We start from the raw sequence: 20,488 nt of genomic DNA on the forward strand, positions 1-20,488 counted from the left end.
TGTACCTTTCATTTGCTGTATTGGACTTGTTAATGTGTGAAAGTTAAATATTTCAAAAAAATATATTTTGAATTTCGCTCCCTGCATTTGAAGTGGCTGTTGTCATATTGTGGCCGGCCTCGGGCTTGCAGCCAGAAGAAGTTAAAGGTATTACTCATGTTGGCTACTGAGAGCGTGATCACACAGTCGTCCGGAACAGCTGATGCTCTCATGCATGCCTCAGTGTTGCTTGCCTCGAAGCGAACATAGAAGTGATTTAGCTCGTCAGGTAGGCTCGTGTCACTGGGCAGCTCGCGGCTGTGCTTCCCTTTGTAGTCTGTAATAGTTTGTAAGCTCTGCCACATAAGACGAGCGACAGAGCCGGTGTAGTATGATTCAATCTTAGCCCTGTTTTGACGCTTTGGCTGTTTGATGGTTCATCGGAGGGCATAGCAGGATTTCTTATAAGCTTCCGGATTAGAATCTCACACCTTGAAATCGGCAGCTCTACCCTTTAGCTCAGTGCGAATGTTGCCTGTAATCCATGTCTTCTGGTTGGGGTATGTACGTACTGTCATTGTAAGGATGACGTTCCCGATGCACTTATTGATAAAGCCAGTGACTGATGTGGTGTACTCCTCAATGCTATCGGAAGAATCCCGGAACATGTTCCAGTCTGTGATAGCAAAACAGTCCTGTAGTTTAGCATCTGCTTTATCTGACCACTTGTTTATAGACCGAGTCACTGGTGCTTCTTGCTTTCATTTTTGCTTGTAAGCAGGAATCAGGAGGATAGAGTTGTGGTCGGAATTACCAAATGGAGGGCGAGGGAGAGCTTTGTACGCGTCTCTGTGTGTGGAGTACAGGAGATCTAGAATTTATTTCCCTCTGGTTGCACATTTAACCTGTTGAGGCTGGGGGCGCTGTTGTCACTATTTATGCTAATCGTGTAATTTTTGAAATGGCTTCCTACAAAATTCTTGATCGTACAATATGCATATTATTATTATTATTGGATAGAAAACAGTCTATAGTTTCTATAGGAGTTGAAATTTTGTCTCTAAGTGGAACAGAACCCATTCTACAGCAATTTCCCTGACATGGAGTCAGATTTCAGAAATGTTGGCCCCTGATCTGGAGTCAGTTTAAAGGCCACTGTTATTCCTATGAGTATACGGACACTGCTTACGTCTTCCCCTGGATGCCTTTACGTGATGACGATTTGAATGGGGTCGATTGCGCGTTCACAGGCACTATAAATTAAAAAACCCTGTAGCTAGTCACTCTTTTGGAGCTGCGTCATGCGCCTGGAGGACACTGACCCGCACCTGTTCCAAGCATTAGTGTTGGGAGTAATCTTTCTCCGGTCATGTTAAGACTCGTTATAGGAGTTAAAAACATCATAAGGTAGTTAATTTAAAGCGTTTTATAGCAATTTATATCCGTTTAGTGCGATTTTGGGACATTTATTTCTGAAACGCTGTGAATCGCTGGGCACGCTTCCAGTTCATGCTGAACGCAGTTGGCATTTCCACATGGCAAGAGGACAGCTTTCCACCAAAAGACGATTAGACCCAAGAAAGGATCCTTTGCCCAAGATACTGATGGAAGAACAGCTCAAAGTAGGACATTTTTATTATGATAAATCGTGTTTCTGTCGAAAAATGTTAGTGGCTTAGGACGCCATGTTTTTTGACGTAGCTTCGCTTGGCGCAAACTGTATTGAAAAGTAAGGATAATTTAAAAAATGTAATTCCGCGATTGTATTAAGAATTAAATTGTCTATCAATCGCTGTCCACCCTATATTTTTTAGTCACGTTTATGAGTATTTATGTATACGAGTAGATCACTGTCTAATATGGCGCACGGACATTTTCTCACCAGCTGGGCTACTTTTTCCATTGTCTAACCATGATTTTGGTGGCTAAATATGCACATTTTCGAACAAACTGTATATGCATGTTGTAATGTGATGTTACAGGGGTGTCATCTGAAGAATTCTGAGAAGGTTAGTGAAAAAAATAATATATTTTGGCGATGTTTACGTTATCGCTCACTTTGGCTAGAATTAATGCTGGGGTAATGTTTGCACATGTGCTATGCTAATATAACGATTTATTGTGTTTTCGCTGTAAGACACTTAGAAAATCTGAAATATTGTCTGTATTCACAGGATCTGTGTCTTTCGATTAGTGCATGCTGTGTATTTTTACGAAATGTTTGATGATTAGTAAGTAGGTAAACACGTTGCTCTATGTAGTTATTCTAGTCCATTTGTGACGGTGGGTGCAATTGTAACCTATGCCATCTACCTGAAATATGCACATTTTTCTAACAAAACCTATCCCATACCATAAATATGTTATCAGACTGTCCTCTGATGAGTTTTTTTCTTGGTTAGGGGCTATAAATATCTTAGTTTAGCCGAATTAGTGATAGCTACTGTTGTTGGTGGACAAAGAAAAGATGGTGGATTATGCTAATGTGATTTTAGCTAATAGATTTACATCTTTACATATTGTGTCTTCCCTGTAAAACATTTTAAAAATCGGACATGTTGGCTGGATTCACAAGATCTGTGTCTTTCATTAGCTGTATTGGACTTTAATGTGTGAAAGTAAAATATTTAAAAAAAAAAAAATTTTTGAATTTCGCGGCTCTGCCTTTTCAGTGGGGGTGGGGGGGGGGTGCCGCTAGCGGCACGCTCATCCTAGACAGGTTTTAACATGTTGATGGAATTTTGGTAGAACTGATTTAAGTTTCCCTGCATTAAAGTCTCTGGCCACTAGGAGCGACGCCTCTGGGTGAGTGGTTTCCTGTTTTCTTATTTCCTTATACAGCTGACTGAGTGCGGTCTTAGCACCAGCATCTATCTGTGGTGGTAAATAAACAGCCACGAAAAGTATAGCTGAAAACTCTATAGGCAAGTAGTGTGGCTTGCAATTTATCACAACATACTCTACTTCAGGCGAGCAAAATCTAGAGACTTCCTTAGATTTCGTGCACTAGTTGTTGTTTACAAATATGCATAGACCGCCCCACCTCGTCTTACTGGAGTGTGCTGTTCTATCTTGCTGGTGCAGCGTCTATCCCGCTAGCTGAATATCCATGTCGTCATTCAGCCACGATTCCGTGAAACATAAGATATTACAGTTTTTGATGTCCCGTTGGTAGGATATTCGTGATCGTACCTCGTCTAGTTTATTGTCCAATGATTGCATGTTGGCGAGTAGTGTTGACGGTAACGGCAGCATTCCCAGTCTCCTTCGCCGGGTCCTGACCAGGCACCCGGCTCTTTGTCCTCTGTACCTGCGTTGCTTCCTCTTGCAAATAACGGTGATGTCGGTCCTGTGGGGTGTTTGGAGAATGTCTTGTGCGTCTTGCTTGTTGAAGAAAAAATCCTTGTCTAATCCGAGGTGAGTGATCGCTGTCCTGATATCCAGAAGCTCTTTTTTTGCCGTAAGATATGGTTGCAGAAACATTATGTACAAAATAAGTTACAAATAATGTGAGAAAAAAAATCAAATAATAGCACAATTGATTGGGCGCCCGTAAAACTGCTGCCATTTTTTCAGGTGACATTATGTTTTCTTCCAGCGCCATTTTGTCTAGGTGGAAAAGGAAAGTGTGGAGTGAGATTGAGATTGCATCATCTATGGATCTTTTGGGGAGATATGTGAATTGGAGTGGGTCAAGGGTTTCCGAGATGATGGTGTTGATGTGGGTCATGACCAGACTTTCAAAGCACTTCATGGCTACCGACGTGAGTGCTATGGGGTGGTAGACATTTAGGCAGGTTACCTTCACTTTCTTAGGCACAGGGACTATGGTGCTCTGCTTGACGGTATGTAGGTATTACAGACTCGGTCAGGGAGAGGTTGACAATGTCAGTGAAGACACTTGCCGGTTGGGGCTCTGAGTACACATCCTGCTCTGAATACACGCATGCTCTGAGTACTTAGCTACAGTGCATTCTCCAATTAGTGTGTCCAGCCATAGGGCTAGCTTTGGAACAAAATACTTCAGTTTTTTTGCTGGAGGATGGGTGGGCTATTACTGTAACTACCAATTAATTGCATGATTACCAAGACCAATAATTATTTAATTACCAAACCCCAATTCTGATCAACCCAAAGCCTGAGGGTGGACATAATGGTTTTTCTGTGCAGGGGACCAGGCAAATGTGACAGGGATTACACACACGTCTGAAAATCACATTCCATTAAAGCTAATGGATCTAATATGTTGGAATTAATGCCATGCAGAAAGGAATTGACCATGGGTAGAATTTAGTGTGACTTAATTTTGGGTTGCCTGGTTTCTCTCTCAGAACTTATTGGTTACCATGGCCTGTGGATTGACAGTGTATTGGAGATGAATATTTGGGGGATAATGCCAGTGCAATACATTATTATGTAAGCTTTTTTCCATAAAATACAGTAAGACTCACTTCCTACACACAACACAAGTTAAATTAGTAACTACTTTAAAATCACCTCATAGACAGCTGTCTCCTTTAAATCCTTATGCAATGATATTCTCCACTTATTTCCTCATCCCCACATTCTCCACCAATATAGCATTGAAATAAATTAAACAATGAAATCAGAGGTACACAATTCAATTCATGACAAGGGAGAAAATAAGATGAAGTTGATTTACGAAGCAATCCATCTCCTCTCTGACAATGCAAGCAGTGAAATTGGATTTAGAGCAGGGAGGGAATTAGATGGAGAGCATGGGAAACGGCTAAATCGTGACTCAGATCGGCACCCATATCTGTTAATTTCCTGTGTAGTTGACAATAGGGAGAACATACCAACATAAGCTTTCCGGCGATAATGAGGGCTGTTGAAAACATGCCATTTCTGTCATGAAAGGAAAAGGGCTCCATAATGTCAACAATGAGGCCATTCTAGAGGGATATGATACGAAGCAAGCTAGATCTATGCAGGGTTTTCTAAATCTGACCAGTTTCAGTTGACTTCACATTCCAGCTCAGGCTTCATTGGTAATACGATGGTAGATATTGCTCTTCCACCTGCCGCTAACTCTAGCAGGCTTGTAACTTCACGTGCCCGTCGCACATTGCTAGTCGAATGCCAAACTCTTCATTGAGACAATATGAAACATTAATCCATGGGCGAGTCAGTGCCACATTTTCATGTATGCTGAAATCAAAATGAAAGAAATGTTATCTTGCAAATTCAGTAAACTATGGTGTGAAATAGACTTTTAGAAGTGCCGTCTGCGCACGTAGGGCTATTCTGTGTTGAGCGGTTAACAAATAAATAGGTATTCCTATGCGCTTAAATTTAGAGTTATTAAAACCTGTTATGGCTGCACGCTGAATATTGAAAAAACTGGAAAATGTGTGCACATTTTCAAACGGCCTCCTAAGAAACTTTTTATTTTCCAATATGCATATATTTACTACTGTTGGATAGATAACAGTCTGTAGTTTCTAAAAAGGTTTGAATTGTTTCTCTAAGTCGAACAGAAATATTTTTACAGCCATTTTCCCAGCCGAATTGAGTTTTCCAAAATGCGATGTGTCTCTTTAAGACCTTCTCTATAAAAGGCCCTTTGACTTAGGACCATAGGGACACGTCACAGGCGTTCGTCAGACTGTAATGCGGAAGTGAGAATTAAAAGGAGTCGAATATCTCGTCCCTGGACTGAATAACACAACTTCTTGTGAGACCTGCGCAGTTAAAAAAAAAATCCGGGCGCGAAGGATAATTTGTTCTCGGCTTCTGGAACAAGGTAGATAACGTTGAATATGATGCCTGACTACGATATTATTTGATACATGTCACAAAATCATCCTAAAGTATGTTTTTTCAATATACTTTAATTATATTATTGCAATTTATTCTGGACTTTAGATGTGAAACGACGGAAGAATTTTTTGAAGAAACGCTTTCTAGCGCAGCAATGCTATCGTGCCTGCTAACCAAAGAGGGAAATAATTCGTTCTGGAACCCAACTAAAGACTCTACTGGACATTGGACCCCGTTACAACATTCTGATGGAGTATCAAGAAAGATAAGACCCAATTTGGGATGCTTTTTCATATATATGTCGAACTGTTGAATGCTAACTCTGCTAACTGTGCTAGGCTAGCGCTTGACTAGAATCAATGCTGCCTTATGCTAGCTTATGATGTTAGCTAATATAACGATATATTGTGTTTTCGCTGTAAAACACTTCAAAAATCGGAAATGTTGGCTTTATTCACACGATATCTGTCTTTCATTAGTTATCCACCATATGTTTTTCTGAAATGTTTTATGAGGTGTAATTAGTAGCCGACGTTGGTGTATGTATTTTCTCTGGCTACTCCCGGCTGGATTCAGACTGTAGCTATGTATTAGCATTTTTGGGTAGCATCAATGTAAAACTGATTTATAGCTAAAATATGCACTTTTTATGAACAAAACATAGATTTATTGTGTAACATGTTATATGACTGTCATCTGAGGTAGTTTTTTCTGGGCTCTTTAGGTTGGTTTTAGTTTATTTTGGTTGGTTGTGCATGCTACTTCAATCATAATTCATACTTCATAATCATAATTCATACGTGTCTGTCCACTTTTGTATTTGGTGGTGAGCTAACATAAATATATGTGGTGTTTTCTCTGTAAAACATTTTAAAAAATCGGACATGTTGGCTGGATTGACAAGATGTTTATCTTTCAAATGCTGTATTGGACTTGTTAATGTGTAAAAGTTAAATATTTTAAAAAAATAGATTTTGAATTTCGCGCCCTGCAGGGGTGTCATTTTCGGCCGAGGTCGGGCTTGCATCCCAAACAGGTTAATGTAACTTTAGTTGTTCTACAAACCTTGGGCTATATGTTTTGATTTTTAATACATTTTAAGGCTTAATGATGGGACTCTAATAATGATTTGAAAAAAGTTGCTTGAAAGGCATGAGCTCTGCTTTGTTTCTTTGTGCAGGCTGTACACACTACATCAGTCACTCATTCACAATCTGATAGTCACTTGATTATGCCTAGAATTTCACGGAGGCATCCCCTTTGTGTGGCCTTAATGCACACAAAAAAAAATCCATGCCTTTTTTGGCCGGTGTGCCCTTCTCCCTGAGTGCTGCGCGCTCCCAATCACCTCTCACTCACATGGCTCTCCATCACATGATCGGGTCTTCCTCACAGACTACATGTGAAGACAGACACATCGGGGACGCAACTGCGTGTGTCCTTAATCATAATTCCAAGGTGCATATTGAAGATTTTGGATGAACTGACTAAATTTACACTACCGTTCAAAAGTTCGGGGTCACTTAGAAATGTCCTTGTTTTTGAAAGAAATTGTTTTTTTTGTCCATTAAAAAACATCAAATTGATCAGAAATACAGTGTAGACATTTTTTATGTTGTAAATGACCATTGTAGCTGGTTTATGAAATATCTACATAGGCATACACAGCTTTTTTATGAAATATCTACATAGGCATACACAGGCCCATTATCAGTGCACGTTGTGTTAGCTAATCCAAGTTTATAATTTTAAAAGGCTAATTAATCATTAGAAAAGCCTTTTGCAATTATGTTAGCACAGCTGAAAACTGTGTTCTGATTAAAGAAGCATTAAAACTGTCCTTCTTTAGACAAGTTGAGTATCTGGAGCATCAACATTTGTGGGTTCGATTACGGGCTCAAAATCACCAGAAACGAAGACCTTTCTTCTGAAACTCATCAGTCTATTCTTGTTCTGAGAAATGAAGACTATTCCATGTGAGAAACTGCTATGAAACTGAATATCTGGTACAAAGCTGTGTACTACTCCCTTCACAGAACAGCGCAAACTGCCTCTAACCAGAATAGAAAGAGGAGTGGGAGGCCCCGGTGCACAACTGAGCAAGAGGACAAGTACATTAGAGTGTCTAGTTTGAGAAACAGATGCCTCACAGGTCCTCAAATGGCAGCTTATTAAATAGTAACCGCAAAACACCAGTCTCAATGTCAACAGTGAAGAGGCGACTCCAGGATGCTGGCCTTCTAGGCAGAGTTCCTCTGTCCAGTGTCTAGTTATTTTGCTTATCTTAATCTTTTTTTTTTTTCATTGGCCAGTCTGAGATATGGCTTTTTGTTTGCAAATTCACCTCTTCACTGTTGACGTTGATAATTTGGCAATTTCCTGGCAATTTCTGGAATAGCCTTCATTTCTCAGAAGAAGAATAGACTGACGAGTTTCAGAAGAAGGTCTTTGTTTCGTGCAAGTTTGGTAGGCTATGATATGGTCACCGCAACAGCCCTAGACCTGTCTTCCATTCTGCATAATAACCAACTTCAGTGGGAAAATGCTCACCTTCGATGGTCAATGGTTCGCTGTAGAAGTTTGCTCTTCACGGATGAATCCCATTTTCAACTGTACCGGGCAGATGGCAGACAGAGTCTATGGCATTGCGAGCGGTTTGCTGATGTCAACGGTATGAACAGATTGCTCCATGGTGGCCATGTGGTTATGGTATGGGGAGGCATAAGCTGCGGACAACACACACAATTGTATTTTATCTATGGCATTCATCTGCCGCCATCACCTCATGTTTCAGCATGACAATGCACTGCCTCATGTAGCAAGGATTTATCTGTACACAACTACTGGAAGCTGAAAATGACCTCGTTCTTCCATGGTCTGCACACTCACTAGACATGTCAACCATTAAGCATGTTTGGGATGCTCTTGATTGACGTGTATCGACAGCGTTTTCCAGTTCCTGACAATATCCAGCAACTTTGCACAGCCATTGAGGAGTGGGACAACATTCCACAGTCCACAATCAACAGCCTGATCAACTCTATATGTCGCGCTGCATGAGGCAAATGGTGGTCACACCAGATACTGACTGGTTTTCTGATCCACGCCCCTATCTTTGACCAACAGATGCATATCTGTATTCTCAGTCATGTGGAATCCATAGATTGGGGCCTAATTTATTTAAATTAACTATTGTCCTCATATCAACTGTAACTCAGTCAAATCTTTGAAATTGTTGCTTGTTGCATTTATATTTAGTTCCATGTAAATGTGTAAAGTGATATATTTTAACGCTACAATTTTTTTAACACAAAAAAACATTTGATTAATAAAGTATTTAATCTGTCATCTTCCTCAAATTAAGGCGATGATGAAATCTTTGAAAAAGGGAGGGAATCTGATTTCTTTGGTTCTCAACTCACGATAAAACCCATCTGATTCCTAGAGCTGGACTGCAGAGGCCAATTACCTGGATAAGTACAGTGTCTCTTTGTACTGATATTATGGCCTAGGGTCATGGCCTAGCTTCATGCAGTCACGCTCCTTGGGAGTCCTCTGGCCACACTGCACAGTGGGTGTGATGGCACATACAGTCTATGTGCCATCAGGCAGCAGGAGAAGAGGCCATCAATGTAACCATGCCATGGTCATGGCTGTAGGGAACCATGCTAGGCACCATGGCTGACAGAGCTATGGGATTGCACATGCTGTTGCTCAGTCTCTTTATTTAGGGGATTTACAGTATGTGCCTATTGGAATGGCAAAACCAAATGTAGCCAAAGGCTTCATATGTTTTGACTAAATCACATGCCATCAGACAGCAGGAAAGAGGCACAGCATGACAATGGAGAACTAGTTCAGAGTAATAATGTGCATAGTATTTTGAGGTTAGTGATCAAAAAATATACACAGCATCAGACATGAATACAAATACTAGGGTAAAAAAGGTAAACCTTTTATATAAGGAGTAACCACAGGAATACATACTTGACTGAAATAACAGCAAAAGCACAAATCACTAGATTGCACTCCTAGTTGGGTTCATGCATTGACAATATAAATGTGACTCAAATAGACTGGGCTAGATTTAGCAGATTCCAAAGCACTGTTCAATTCTACCTGTGTCCAGACAATACTATTAAAATAAAAACAGGACCACACATCATCAGCCAGTGGAACAGAACTAGCCACATTCATTGTTGTTTATTATATTTAACCTTTATTTAACGAGGCAAGTCAGTTAAGAACATATTCTTATTTACCACGATGGCCTACACCAGCCAAACCCAGACGACGCTGGGCCAATTGGGTGCCGCTCTATGGGACTCCCAATCACGGACGGATGTGATACAGCCTGGATTTGAACCAGGGACTGTAGTGAGCCCAAAATTTCACAGAGCTCATGTCAGAGAGCAAAGACTTGAAAATGGGCATATGGGAGCTGACAACACCTGCAGATTGAAAAATAACACATTGCTAGATAAAGCTAGTATGAGGTCTAAAAGACAGCTCATAGGATTAGCCTAGAGTCAAAGCATAGCATGTAAATACAGATCTTTGAGGAAATTAGCCCACATACAGCTGCACCAGGAAGGCTGTGTTTGTTCAGCAGGGGATATACGCGATCGGAGAGGACAAGCTTTTGATCTATTTTCAGATGAGCCTGATGTTTAACATGGAAGCTGATTATGCAGTTTCAAATATCTAGTTCTAACCAAAGGTTTAGGAATGTGTTATCTTCTTCATCCTGTTTTTGGAGTACCTCATAGTCATTTGTAACAGTATGTTTTTCAATGGTTGAGGCAGCAAATGAAATGCTACAAAGTAAGAAAAGTGGTGGTGAAGATATATTATCCGCTATCATTTGAACCAATGTCCATTTAACATTTGATATACTCTTTACTGAAGGAGCAGAGTAACACATAACTACTGTCCATAGGAGCATGCATACAGTGTCTGAAAACACTGTCATTTATATTACATCATACAGGACACGGCACAACTACTCACAGCATCATGTTATGAACCCGCCTCACACCCACTCTCTTTCTTTTTCTCCCTCTCCCTCTCTCATTCGTTTTCTCTTTCTCCCTCTCTCTCTCTCTGTGTCTGTCTCTTTTTCTCTCTCTGTCTCGGTCTCACTCTTTCCCTTTCGCTCTCTCCCCCTCTATGTCTCTCTCACTCTCTCTTTCTCCCCCTCACCTCTCTACCTATCACTGTGCTTTCTCTTTTGGACATGTTAGGAGCCAAAATGAGGACCTGTCAACCAAGCACCTGGAGGTAACCAAGAGGAAATAGACTTTGGCAGCAGCAGAAACAAAAGGCCCATCTTTTGCATGATACACCAAATCAATATCGCTCCAGTGGAGGGTCTCATACTGTGCAAACACAAAAGATAGCTCAGCCCGCCCTGGCTTGTCAGATACCCTCCTCGATGAGCCTGAGAAATAAGGAAACACACACGCACGCACATGCACACACAGACAAGCGCACACAAGCACATGTGTGTGCACACACACAAGCACACTAACTCACACACATTCTCTCCAGCCCCCACAAGAGCAGAACATAAAAGTGTCAGGGGTGTCTGCTTCTACCCCAGGCGAAAAGCACAAAGTAGAATGGCTTTTTATTTTTTTGGCCCACAAACGTTCCCTTTCTCCCTTCGCTGCAGCCACATTCACAGCTTCCATGGAGCAGGGAGAAAAGGAGAGAAACTAGCAAAGAAACGTTGCTGAGGCTTCTTTCACTTGGTCATCGCTTCAGTGCGCAATCATTATGAGTTTTTTGTGATGGCTGCCAGTCACATGGTGGGGCTTTGACAGAGCTTGGCATGTGATATGGATGGCATGGGGGGATGGGAGAAGGCGGACGTTGGGAACCTTCAGGCAGGGGCTGGTGGATGGTGGAAGGGAATGACATAATGCCAGTCTATGAGGGGGCTACAGAAAGACACAATAATGAGATGCAGAACTGAATCAGGTCAGCTCCTGGCACAGGCTTGAGTTTTAGACAATGCTCCAATTAAGAGGAAGAGAGAACGGGACAAAAAAGACCCAATCAATCAAATCCTCAATGCAGTATATACGCAGGAGCTGTTTTTCTCATGGTCAACAAGTATTGCAAATCCTATTGCTAACACCAGGTAACATTGTGTAAACATTGCTGTGGTGGATTTGATTGAATTGCAACCGCAGGCAAACTAGTCGCTCAATGTCTGTTTTCTGGGTGGGATTGCCTCTGAGAAGGGTTGCTACTAGAAGTGTGGTAGCTGATGTACATACTTGCACCACTCCCACTCTTCATCTCCCATAACCGTGAGCAGAAGCTGAGCATGAGCAACAACAAACTGTGACCTATGCAATGGATGGGATTACCATAGATGTTATCACTGGCATTGGTTTGCTGCTGTTAATCTTAAATGTGTATGGAGAGCATCTGACTGGTGCAAAGAGAGGGCACACTTTTCCTTTGCTGCAAAGTCTACAGATTAAAAAACAACCCAGGTTATTGCTGTTGAGCAAACCCAGAGAACTTGTTTTCTGCATGACTACAGCAAGCATAGCAACGGTGCTGGAATTGTGCTATTTGTTCAAGCAGAGTGAATGATTTGGAGAAACCATAGCAGATGGCTAATGCTAAACACCACCAACCCATTCAAAAAAAATGTATAGTTTACTTATAGATTGTCAGATATGAGAACAAAGAGACATTGAAAACAGTATAACATCCCCAGTCCCTCATCCCTCACACCCACCCCACCAAAAAAGTAAATAAAATAAAAATAAAATAAAAATAGACAATGATAGAAACATAAACAAAATAAAAACTATGGTAATGATAGTAATTAATGGTAATTGCAACATGCTGACACTAAGAATGCTGGACGAAATGTTGTACTCTAACAGTAGCACCAACAACACCAGCAGCACCAACAACATCTACTTTATATCAGTGCCCCCCAACCCTGGTCCCGGGGACCAAATTTGTCACACACCCCGAACCCAGCCTCCAGCACACCCGATTTCAATCAAGGGCTTGATAATGAGTTGGTAAGTTGAGTCGAGTGCACTAGTGCTAGGGAAAGAACAAAGACGTGCACCCTCCGGGCCCCCAGGACCAGGACCTAGATGCATAGGCCGACACGGCAGGCTACAGAAAACAGTAAGGAGCATTGGAAGACAGGATAGAAAAATAATTATAGAGCATAACATTAATTTTTTTTTAAAAGGGATCATACATTTAGTGTAATCTTCTCAGCACAATATGGCCATTAGATCAGACATGACCACTTACTGTGTGCACAGGGACCAGGTCAAGTCAAACTTGTACCTAATATTTTCCAGGGGCAGAGATGACTTCACCTCCTTAACCCACTGAATAAAGTATGGTGGTTTTGACTACTTCCAATAAAAGTGGACAGGACAGCAAGCTAGTAGCGAGGCAAATGCTATTGCACTCGCCTGATGCTTGGGAATATTATGATCTAGGGGGAGTACTCCAAATAGCAGTGAACGGGTTGTGGCTAATAGTTTTGTCACACGTGTGAGAATGCCTCAAAAATGGGGTGCCAAAAGGCACTCAAAGATTGGAACAACCCCCCCCCCCCCTCAAAAAAAAAAAAAAAAACATTGCTGGGTGGTTTTTTTGGGGTTACAATCTTTTATTTTTATTTTTTACAACAGACACATACAAAGGACAACATACAGATCCACACAAACATCAACGACATCACACCTGCCAAAACCCACTTGAGTTATGAAAGTCTGCATTGGTCAGTCCAAAATTGGTTATAATTCTGTCATGGAAATAAATGTATTTCCTATTACTAAGTCATGTATGGTTCCTATACCTTTAGCTTTCCATGTGGACCAATTTATCACTCCATTCTGAAAACCTATCTAAGGATTTTTCCATTGGATTGTATTTTTGGGTAATTATATTGTTTCTTTTAGAATCCATAACATTTTCTTCCATGTTGTTTTAGTGTTTATAACTATAAAGTTGTTCATGTTCTTAGCTTTATCCTTTGAAAATAGACACGTGGAAAGATTATGTGGGTGAACATACACATCTTCAATAATTACCCATTGTTCCTAGTTAGTGCGTTTAACAATATGTCCCAAGTAAAAGCCTTGGGTGGCGAGTTGATATAATTCCACCCTCAGACTTAGGGAGGTATAAATGTTCTTTTTTATTCTATGAGTTTTATTTGCACATATAAAGTCTGTTATGGCCAAGTATACTTATTAAATAATGTCTTCAGTGGGGTAATTGGTATTACCAAGAATAAATATAAAAACTTTGAGAAGCATGCCATTCATTCTACCTGTAAGATTCATCGGAAGATTGTTCCATTTAAATAGAGCTGCTTTAATATAGTTGAGTAATGGGATAAAGTTATTTTTATTTATGTATTTTTGTTGTCACTTATTAAGCATCCTAAGTTTTTGAAATGTTTGGTGTTCCACTTAAACTTTGTTGTCTGGTTTCTACATATAACCACAGTTTTGTCAGTACAAAACGGAGCTACTCACACCCCATGCGTCCTATCGGTATGCGCATGCCTTTTAAGCAAAATGATGAGGTGTGGATACACTCTATACTACATTGCCATACGTCATCAGGTAGCTCGCTACTCATGTCTTGCTCCCATGCAGATTTTGTAATGTCCCAGGAACGCAGATTAATGTTCTGTATCATATCATATAATCTGGATATTGTGCCCTTCAGATAGGGGTTAAGATCAGTATCTCTCAGCTGGACACGTATGGGGCAGGAGTAGAAATGAAGGGAAAGGTTTTTTAGTTTGGAGGACACCTACAAAAGTGTCTATTGGGAATACAGTACTATGGTCCACCCTCAGAGTATCGAAAGAGACAATTGTATTTTTTACAACAAAAAAACACCAGACCATTCCTATGCCAGAACTGTAATACTGTGTCAATATACAATGCTGGGAAAAGATGATTATACGTTAAATGGGGAGAAGCAGCTTGCTTTGTTAACTTCACTAGGGTGGGGGGCAGCATTCGGGATTTTGGATGAAATGCATGCCCAAATTAAACTGCCTGCTTCTCGGGCCCAAAAGATATGATATGCATATAACTGGTAGATTTGGATAGAAAACACTATAGTTTCCAAAACTGTTAAAATAGTGTCTGTGAGTATAACATAACTGATTTGGCAGGCGAAAATCTGAGAAAAATCCATTCAGGAAGTAGTTTTTTGGGGGGTTTTATAGTTTTCTATTCAATGCCATTACAGTACCCATTGACCTAGGACTCAAATTGCAGTTTCTATGCCTTCCACTAGATGTCAACAGTCTTTATAAATTGTTTCAGGCTTGTATTCTGAAAAATGAAAAAGTAAGAGCAGTCTGAATGACTGGACCCTAAATTGTCACAGAGCTTTTTCATGGGCGCGACCGAGAGAGTGCGTTTCTTGTTTACCTTTTAAATTGACAACGTTATTGTCCGGTTGAAATATCATCGATTATTTAGGCTAAAAACAACCTGAGATTTGAATATAAACATTGTTTGACATGTTTCTATGAACTTTACGAATACAATTTAGATTTTTTTGTCTTCCTGTTTTGAATGCGTTTGAGCTTTTGGATTACTGAAGAAAACGCGTGAACAAAACGAGATGTTTGGATATAAAGAGAATTTATCTAACAAAAGGAACATTTATTGAGGAAATGAATGTCTGCTGAGTGCAACCATATGAAGATCATCAAAGGTAAGGGATTAATTGTATCTCTATTTCTAAATTGTGTAACTGTTCTACTTGGCTGGCTACTGTTTTTAATGATTTGTCTAGTGGGCTATGTTCTCAAATAATCGTAAGGTATGCTTTCGCCATAAAGCATTTTTTAAATCTGACACTGTGGTTGGATTCACAAGAAGTTAATCTTTAAACCTATGTAAAATATGTTTTGTTTTCTGGATTTTTATAATGAGTATTTGAATTTGGCACCCAGCAGTTTCACTGGCTGTTGAAGAGTTGGTGATGCTACCGTCTCACGTGCCCAAGAGAGGTTAAGGTTAAAGTTCTATTTTAAAGGAGTTCTTGACAACGGGATTCAAAAAATTGGTGCTGGAGTTCATAGGCAGTGGGTAGCACACTAATGAGAAAGGAGAAGTTGGAAGGCTTGACTTGAACTCCATGATAGCGAGAATCTTTGCTATATCTAATACCGCTCTATCCTGAAAAAAATACTTACCACTACAATAGTTTTATATATTTTGTGTTTACATTGAAGCTGTACTAGAGAATGGAAACAATAACATTGTAGAGTTTATCTGAACATATAAAGGCTCATGCTGTAAGGAACAGGCCTTCGTCCAAATTGTGTTTTTACCTATGGTGGGAAGAAACAAAAGAACAACATCATTATTTCCTAGGTAAAATAGCACGTAGGTGTGCTACAGATGTGCACACACATGATGAATCCTTCTCAGAAAAGTGGAAACTAACAATGTCAATTGATGAAGGAACTTACGATGAAACATGGGCCAAAAAAAGGGGACACTGCCAGTATCCTAAATCAAGCGCCAACTGCCTCAATCCAGGATAAGCTAATGTGCAAATCAAACACACTTCTGAAAGATCTATGAGGAAATACATTATCTACAATTCATTTAGTAGCAGCCATTGTGTCAGATTTTACCCTCTGGTGGCATTGGTCAACTCATAATAGAGTTGAGTGATGTTGCACCCTACTGATGCGTTGACATGAAAATACACTCCACAATAATATGGTTATTGAAGGTTATGGTTGCTGGATCAAAAGAACCCTTCAAAATACAATCTTGCTTTTAGTCTCTGCTATGAAATCACATAATTTTTTTCAAAATCTGTCCAAGATTCTGAGGAGACTCACAGTCAATCACAACGCAAGCTTTTTCTGGCATGAAACTACTTCATGAAAGAATACAGTTTATGGAAGTATTATTTTAAAGAAAATCTGACACTCTAAGTACCAGGAAAAGCTTTAAATCAAATACAGTGGGTAATACAGTGCATTCGGAAAGTATTCAGACCCCTTCACTTTTTCAACATTTTGTTACATTAGACTTTTTCTAAAATAAAATAAAAATCTGAAATACCTTATTTACATAAGTATTCAGACCCTTTGCTATGAGATGCGAAATTGTCACCAAAGCCCCATATACTACCTACCACTGCGACCTATATGTTCTCGTTGGCTGGCCCTCACTTCGTATTCATCGCCAAACCAGTTGCTAGGTAATGCCCCGGCTTATCTCAGCTCACTGGTCACCATAGCAACACCGACCTGTAGCACGTGCTCCAGCAGGTATATTTCACTAGTCACCCCCAAAGCCAACTCCCCATTTGGCCGCCTTTCCTTTCTGTTCTCTGCTGCCAATGACTGGAACAATTTTTTTTTAAATCACTGAAGCTGGAGACTTATCTCCCTCACTAACTTTAAGCATCAGGAGTCAGAGCAGCTTACCGATCATTGCACCTGTACACAGCCCATCTGTAAATAGCCTACGCAACTACCTCATCCCCATATTATTATTATTTTTTGCTCCTTTGCACCCCAGTATCTCTACTTACATCATCTTCTGCACATCTATCACTCCAGTGTTAATGCTAAATTGTAATTATTTCACCACTATGGCCTAGTCATTGCCAAACCTCCCTAATATTACTACATTTGCACACACTGTATAAAGTTTGTTCTATTGTATTATTGACTGTACGTTTATTTATCCCATGTGTTGTTTGTGTCACACTGCTTTGCTTTATCTTGGCCAGGTCGCAGTTGTAAATGAGAACTTGTTGTCAACTGGCATACCTGGTTAAATACAAGGTGAAATAATAAAATACAAAACAAAATCATCCTTTAGATGTTTCTACAACTTGATTGGAGTCCACCTGTGGCAAATTCAATTGATTGGATGGACATGATTTAGAAAGGCACAAATCTGTCTATATAATGTCCCACTGTTGACAGTGCATGTCAGAGCAAACACCAAGCCATGAGGTCAAAGGAATTGTCCGTAGAGCTTCGAGACAGGATTGTGTCGAGGCACAGATCTGGAGAAGGTTTGCAGCATTGAAGGTCCCCAAGAACACAGTGGCTTCCATCATTCTTAAATTGAAGAAGTTTAGAACCACCAAGACCTTTTCTAGAGCTGGCCGCACGATCAAACTGAGCAATCGGTTGAGAAGGGCCTTGGTCAGGGATGTTACCAAGACCCGATTGTTACTCTGACAGACCTCGAGAGGTTATCTGGAGATGGGAGAACCTTCCAGAAGGACAACCATCTCTGCAGCACTCCACCAAGCAGGCCTTTATGGTACACTACCCTGTAAAAGGCACATGACAGCCTGGTTGGTTTGCCAAAAGGCAGCTAAAGACTCTCAGACCATGGGAAACAAGATCCTATGGTCTGATGAGACCAAGAACTATTTGGCCTGAATACCAAGCGTCACATCAGGAGGAAACCTGGCACCATCCCTTCGGTGAAGCATGGTGGTGTTAGCATCATGCTGTGGGGATGTTTGTCAGTGGCAGGGACTGGGAGACTGGGCAGGATCTAGGGAAAGATGAATGGAGCAAAATACAGAGAGAACCTTGATGAAAACCTGCTCCAGAGCGCTCAGAACCTCAGACTAGGAAGAATGTTCACCTTCCAACAGGACAGTGACCCTAAGCACACAGCCAAGACATCACAGGAGTGGCTATGGAACAAGTCTCTGAATGTCCTTGAGTGTCCCAGCCAGAGCCCAGACATTAACCCGATTGAACATCTGTGGAGAGACCTGAAATTAGCGATGCAGCGACACTCCCCACCCAACCTGACAGAGCTTGAGAGGATCTGCAGAGAAGAATGTGAGAAACTTCCCAAATACACGTGCCAAGCTTGTAGTGTCATACCCAAGAAGACTTGAGGCTGTAATCACTGCCAAATGTGCTTTAACAAAGTACTGAGTAAAGTGTCTGAATACTTGTGATAAATGTGATTTGAGTTTTTATCTTTCATAAATGAGCAAACATTTAGAAAAAAATGTTTTTGCTTTGTCATTATGGGGTATTGTGTGTAGATTGATGAGGATTTTTTTTTTTTTACTGAATTTTAGAATAAGTCCAATGTAACAAAATGTGGAAAAAGTCAAGGGGCCTGAATACTTTCCGGATGCACTCTAGGTATTCACTCCCTTTGGATATTTTCCCCATTTTGATCCATTACAAATTGGGATTACAGCGCCTTCAGAAAATGTTCACACCCTTTTACTTTTTCCACATTGTGTTGTCTTACAGCCTGAATTTCAAATTGATTTAATTGTGATTCTTTGTCATTGATATACACAAAATAATCCATAATGTTAGAGAAAATGTATATATTTTTGTTAAATGTTGTTTTTGTATTAATACAAATGTACATAAAAAAATATAGTAGTTGCATAAGTATTCACCCACTTTGTTTAGGCAAGCTTAATTTAGTTTAGGACTGGCTTAACAATACATATACACTACCGTTCAAAAGTTTGGAGTCACTTAGAAATGTCCTTGTTTTTGAAAGAAAAGCAAAAAATGTTGCCAATTAAAATAACATCAAATTGATCAGAAATACAGTGTAGACATTGTTAATTAATGTTGCAAATTACTATTGTTGCTGGAAATGGCTGATATTTAATGGAATATCTACATAAGCGTACAGAGATCCATTATCTGCAACCATCACTCCTGTGTTCCAATGGCACGTTGTGTCAGCTCATCCAAGTTTATCATTTTAAAAAGGCTAATTGATCACTAGAAAACCCTTTTGCAATTATGTTAGCACAGCTGAAAACTGTTGTGCTGATTAAAGAAGCAAATACACTGTCCTTCTTTAGACTAGTTGAGTATCTGGAGCATCAGCATTTGTGGGTTCGAGTACAGGCTCAAAATGGCTAGAAACAAAGTGCTTTCTTCTGAGAAATAAGGCTATTCCTTGCAAGAAATTGCCAAGAAACTGAAGATCTCGTACAATGCTGTGTACTACTCCCTTCACAGAACAGCGCAAACTGGCTCTAACCAGAATATAAAGAGGAGTGGGAGGCCCGATGCACAACTGAGGAAGAGGACAAGTACATTAGAGTGTCTAGTTTGAGAAACAGACGCCTCACAAGTCCTTAACTGGCAGCTTCCAGAGATTTGAGACTGGGATGGAGGTTCACCTTCCAGCAGGACAATGACCCTAAGCATATTACTAAAGCAACACTCGACTGGTTTAAGGTGAAACATTTAAATGTCTTGGAATGGCCTAGTCAAAGCCCAGACCTCAATCCAATTGAGAATCTGTGGTATAACTTAAAGATTTCTGTACACCAGTGGAACCCATCCAACTTGAAGGAGCTGGAGCAGTTTTGCCTTGAAGAATGGGCAAAAAAAAAAAATCACAGTGGCTAGATGTGCCAAGCTTTTGAGACATACCCCAAGAGACTTGCAGCTGTAATTGTTGCAAAAAGTGTCTCTACAAAGTTTTGATTTTGGGGGGGGTGAATAGTTATGCACGCTCAAGTTTTCAGTTTTATTTTTTGTCTCATTTCCTGTTTGTTTCACAATAAAAAATATTTTGCACCTTCAAAGTGGTGGGCATGTTGTGTACATCAAATGATACAAACCCCCCCAAAATCTATTTTAATTCCAGGTTGTACGACAATAAAATGCCAAGGGGGTGAATACTTTCGCAAGCCACTGTACTGG

General features: G+C 40.3%; 2 protein-coding genes across 7 annotated transcripts in view; one reads left to right on the forward strand and one right to left on the reverse strand.

Annotated features, from left to right (window-relative positions):
- LOC129851034 (S-adenosylmethionine mitochondrial carrier protein-like) overlaps positions 1–20,488 on the forward strand; it is a 332,312-nt gene that overhangs the window by 79,042 nt on the left and 232,782 nt on the right. The gene's annotated exons all lie outside the window — the stretch shown is intronic.
- Positions 1–20,488, reverse strand: part of LOC129851033 (leucine-rich repeat-containing protein 4C-like) — a 169,869-nt gene that overhangs the window by 29,716 nt on the left and 119,665 nt on the right. The window contains exon 3 of one of the 5 annotated variants that reach the window (XM_055917197.1): positions 8,314–8,489. The exons of the other annotated variants lie outside the window; for them this stretch is intronic. The gene's annotated coding sequence lies outside the window, so the exon portion shown is untranslated. The remainder of the gene's footprint in view (positions 1–8,313; positions 8,490–20,488) is intronic. 5 annotated transcript variants of the gene reach the window in all.

Source organism: Salvelinus fontinalis, chromosome 3, assembly GCF_029448725.1.
Source record: "Salvelinus fontinalis isolate EN_2023a chromosome 3, ASM2944872v1, whole genome shotgun sequence".
Taxonomy (NCBI): domain Eukaryota; kingdom Metazoa; phylum Chordata; class Actinopteri; order Salmoniformes; family Salmonidae; genus Salvelinus; species Salvelinus fontinalis.